The sequence below is a fragment of the Triturus cristatus genome, chromosome 11, assembly GCF_964204655.1.
Source record: "Triturus cristatus chromosome 11, aTriCri1.1, whole genome shotgun sequence".
NCBI classification, from domain to species: domain Eukaryota; kingdom Metazoa; phylum Chordata; class Amphibia; order Caudata; family Salamandridae; genus Triturus; species Triturus cristatus.
Window position 1 is genome coordinate 414,474,604 of NC_140594.1, and position 5,089 is coordinate 414,479,692.

Genomic DNA, 5,089 nt, shown 5'->3' on the forward strand with positions numbered 1-5,089 from the left:
AGCAGAGCAGGAAGTAGAATGAATCTTGGTCTAAATTTTATCCTAAATGAACAGTGAACACCTACCAAGTAAATCAGATTCCCACAAAACGTGTCTTAGATTTAACCTTTTCCATTACAGTTTATCTAATTAACCTGTATGTAATAGAAGTTTTTGTTGGTGCTGTATTTGAGACTAGATCAATAGGATCAACTGAAGTTATAGCCTACGAAGCTCAGTTCCCTGGTCCACCGCAGCAAAATCTGGTGGGCAATTTAAATAATGGATCCTGAGAGTAAGTTATAGAACGTTTCTCCCAACCTCTGTCAGGCTTACAGTACATTGGGCTACAATGGAGTTGAATAGACGCTGTTTAATGATAGGAAAGGTATAGCATCAAGAGAGCGGATAGTAATCAATCGACCAGCTCCTCTTCGATTCCATATAAAGATGACAAGGACAGTGACTACAGACAAGACACTGCCAAAGAGTTCTACAAGGACCATAGAAAGCAAACCCACACTCAAGCAGAATAGGAGAGAAAAGATGTAGTCAATAAAGGTTATGAAGATTTACAAGCCATCGTACCCACGTGCGTGCAGCAAGAATTTTCAATTGGCTTCCCAAAACGAGCAAAGCTTTTATCCTACAGAAAATAATTTACTACATTCAGTTTTCACATAAAGAAAACAAGAAGCGTAAAAAAGAGGTGCCTACCCTCAGAAAAGATGTTATGGACTTGAAGATTAAGAAGTCCAACTATGAGGAGATTGTAAAAGCTCATCAAAGTGACCCACTTGAGGAAAAGGATTTGTTGAAATTTAGTGTTTTCCATGGCATCATAGATCCATTGTTCCAGGTATTTTGTCTCCATCTCTGCAAACAGCTTTCAGGAGCTGTCAGCAAGTGTCTTCGGTTGGATTGAGGAGCACTGCAAACCACAAACACAAGTCATATTGTTGAGAATTTTATATCAGTTGAGCAATTTAATTTATGGATGATGTAACCTCTCAAGAAGCCAAATGCTGAAAACCTGTCAACTAACACAGCAAGAAGGATGCTTCTGTTCCAACACTGATGCCTGACTTGGGCTTTAACTAGAAGACACTTAAAGATATGAGCTCCACAATTCTTTTCTAATATGTTGTGATTTATTTTTTATTCCATTGACTATGAAATCACAGTAGAAATTGGAGCTTTCTGCATTATTCTCTGATAATCTGGAAACTACCAGCCAGATCTATTAAGGTTCCTGTTTGCATTTCTTAAATAGCGACTCCGTATGAATTGCTATTTAAGAAATGCAAAAGGATATGTAAATAATTTGGATTCCCTTATAGTGAGTCCTACAGATTAGGAATCGCTATTAGGGAATCGCAAATAGGAAATGTTATTGCATTCCCGCCTATGGGTGAAATAGGAAATGGTTTGCATTTCCTAAATTGCGATTTCCTAATAGGAAATTATAATTTAAGAAATGCAAAGCCAAGGGTGCCTCTGGGCTTAAGGCCCACCCGGAGGCACCCCGAATTTCCTAGTGTTCATATAAGTGCACATATGCCCTAGGGGCATATGTGCACTTCATGTCACAATAAGAAAAGAGATTTATAATGCATTTATTTTATTTTGCACATGGTTAGCATCGACTTGAAGTCGATGGTAATTGCATTTCGGAAATGCCCAATTAGCATTTAGGAAATGCTTTGTACATGTGCTTTAGAAATCGCAAATAGGTAATGCCTATTTGTGATTAGTAATTTGCTGTCGCAATTTTCAATTTCTACCATGTAGAAATCGGAAATTGCTACCCGTTTTGGCCCTTTGTACATCTGGGCCAAAATACAGTTTGAGAAAAAATAGAAATGTTTACCTGTTGAGGTAAGGTTGTGACATAAAAATAACATGTTTGTGAGAAAAGGGAGAAAACAAGGATAATTCATGTTTAAACCAACATCCTCATCTTATTTTTTAAGAGTTCAACCTCTGGGCTGCCAACTCGCTGGACAAATTATTTCCTTCCATATCGAACTACCTCAGTGACGTCTCTTTCAATAGTTGGTGAAGAAATCGACCCATAAAAGGGGGACATGCTGTAGAGAATACCTAGCTTCATCATAAGCATCTTCAACATCCAAATTACAACCAATGGGTGGACGGTCACAATCCCATAGCCTTTGGCTTCTTCTCCAGCTTGTTACAAAGGAAACCCAAGCATCAATCTGCCTACCCTAAGCCAGGCTGCCAAAGTCTATGTGAGTGACTTGAATCTTGAAAGAATTGTTTCACGGCCTAACTTCCCACACTGTGAACCATCGACCAACAGTGCTCAGGCACACTCTTAAAACCACTAAGTCAGCAGCAAGGAAGAAGATGTCCAAAGTACAAAATATAAAAACTACATAAAGCCCTGGTATGCTTCAGGATTATATTATCACCAAATAACAACCAAAGGAGTGTAGAAATATTTGCTAAAGAAGAAAAACCTTACAAAGTTATACAATACAATGTCAAAGGTAAATGCTGAGCCAACAAGTGGTCGGAAAAGAAGCTGGGTTCTGGAGGGCAGAGTAGAATGTTACTGGAACATGATGTAGTGTTCTTTATAGAGATGTGTCATATGATCTTTCCTAAATTGGAACAGTCAGGCAGTTCTGATATATACAAGAATGTTGTTCCAGATCCTAGTTGCCTAGGTGGAGAAGGCCTGTTGCCCTTTTTTAGGTCTCGCCTAGGCTGCGGAAGCGCTGTCTCTCGAGACATGCTGTATCTACTGTATGGGCTTTCAGCACACCCATCTGTTTTCATTAGTTCTTTCATGTGCCTTTCAACATTTCTTTGTTTTCGTTGGAGAACAGTTTACATTTGTCCCTCCTTTTGCTGTTTTTGTCATGCCGTGGAGACTGGCCCTTTTATATGGATCATTTCACTATTGGCCATATATGTTAGTTTTGGCGCACTTGTTTTCTTTTGCCTGGGCTTGTCTGGCTTTCTGAACGCACTCAGCCGAGGGCTGCAAATCATGTCCTTATCGTGTTTTCCACTGTCTTTGGTTTCATAAGCACTTCTTGTTTTTCATCCTATAACATTTTTGGTTTCATTACCTCAAATGTCCAAACCTTAAATAATATACTTCCTTAATGGAAGTGTAGTTTAAGAAGATTGCCGACAGGATCAACCTATTTACATTGTGCTTTTGACAGCGTGATTATTTGTATACGATTAAAGAGGTAAACATGCTGTTATTGCTCCATTTTATGAAAATGGAAGCAGCTGGAAGTTGCGCTCTTTCAAATTGTGGTGCTTTCTTTTAGGTTTCAATTGTTGCTGAAATAAAACCAATATCAAGGGATGCCTCCTTGTGCTCTCCAAATGCAGCATGCAATGTGAGGTTATTTATCAATATATCCTGCAAGTAGACAGTGCAACCACACCTCAGCACTATCACAGTATCAGCGCAGCACCACTTCAGCACTAGTCAGCGTCACTCAGCACGACATCGACAGCACCAGCTGAGCATCACTCAGTAGCACCTGAGCACCACCAAAACACCAGCACAGCACCACCTCGGCATCACTCAGCCCCAGTGCAGCACTACTTCAGCACCAGCGCAGCACTACCTCAGCACCAGCTCAGCACCACTTCTGCACCAGTGCAGCACCACCGCACTACCAGCGCAGCACCACCTAAACATCAGTGCAGCAGCACCACCTCAGCATTAGTGCAGCACCAGCACAGCATAACTGAGTACCCCCAGCACCAGAGCAGCATCTCCTCAGCATCACTCAACACCAACACAGAACCACCTCAGTATCAGCACAGCACCACCTCCGCATCAGTACGTAACCACCAGGTCAGCACCAAATCAGCACCAGCGCAACCTCACCACAGTATCAGTGCAACACCACCTCAGCAGCAACTCAGCACCAACGCATCACCACACCAGCATTAGTGCGGCACCATCAGTGCAAAATCACCCCAGCAACAGTGCAGCACCAACTTAGCACCACCTGATCACCAGCACAGCATCACCTGAGCACCACCAAAGCATCACTCAGCACCATCTCAGTATCACTCAGCACTACCTCTGCACAAGCACACATCACCTCAGCACCACGTCAGTACCACTCAGCACCACCTCAGCACCAGTGTAGCACCACCTCAGTACCAGCACAGCATCAGCCCAGCACCACCTCAGCATCAGCACAGCACCACCTAGGCATCAGCACAGCACCAACCCAGCATCATCACAGCATAGCAACAGCACTGCACCACCTCAGCATCAGCATAGCACCACCTCAGCATCAGCACAGCACCACCTCCTCATCAGTGCACCAACACCAGTCAAGCACCAACTCAGCATTAGTACAGCACCACCTCAGAACCAGAGCAGCACCAACTCAGCATCTGTGCAGCACCATCTCAGCATCAGCACAGCACCACCTTCACATATGTGCACCACCACCATTGCAGTCCGACCTCAGCACCACCACAGCATCACTCAGCACCACCTCAGCACCAGAGCACTCAGCACCACCTCAGCACCAGAGCAGCCAGCACCACCTCAGCACCAGTGCAACACCATCTCAGCACCAACTACGCATCAGTGCACCACCCCAGCACCAGCACAGCCCCACCTCAGCAGTAATTCAGCACCAACGCAGCACCACCTCAGCATCAGCACAGAACTGCATCAGCGCAGCATCACCTCAGCACAGCACCACCCGAGCACCAATGCAGCATCACCACATCAGTATCACTCAGCACCACCATAGCATCACTCAGCACCATCTGAGCATCAGCACTGCACCACCTCATCAGTCCACCACCACCAGTGCAGCACCAACTCAGCATCAGCACAGCACCATCTCAGCATCAGCACAGCACCACCTCCACATCTGTGCACCACCACCATTGCAGTCAGACCTCAGCACCACCAAAACATCACTCAGCAGCACCTCCTCATCACTGCACCACCAACTCAGCAACAGCGCAGCACCACCTCATCACCAGCGAAGCACCACCTCAGCATCAGCACAGCACAATCTCAGCATCAGCACACCACCATCTCCTCATCAGTGCAACACCACCAGTGTAATACCACTTCAATAAC

At 44.5% G+C, this 5,089-nt stretch overlaps 1 pseudogene; it reads left to right on the forward strand.

Annotated features, from left to right (window-relative positions):
• The first annotated feature begins 261 nt into the window (after nucleotides 1-261).
• Nucleotides 262-980, forward strand: LOC146784344 (max-like protein X pseudogene; annotated as a pseudogene).
• Nucleotides 981-5,089: the final 4,109 nt, after the last annotated feature.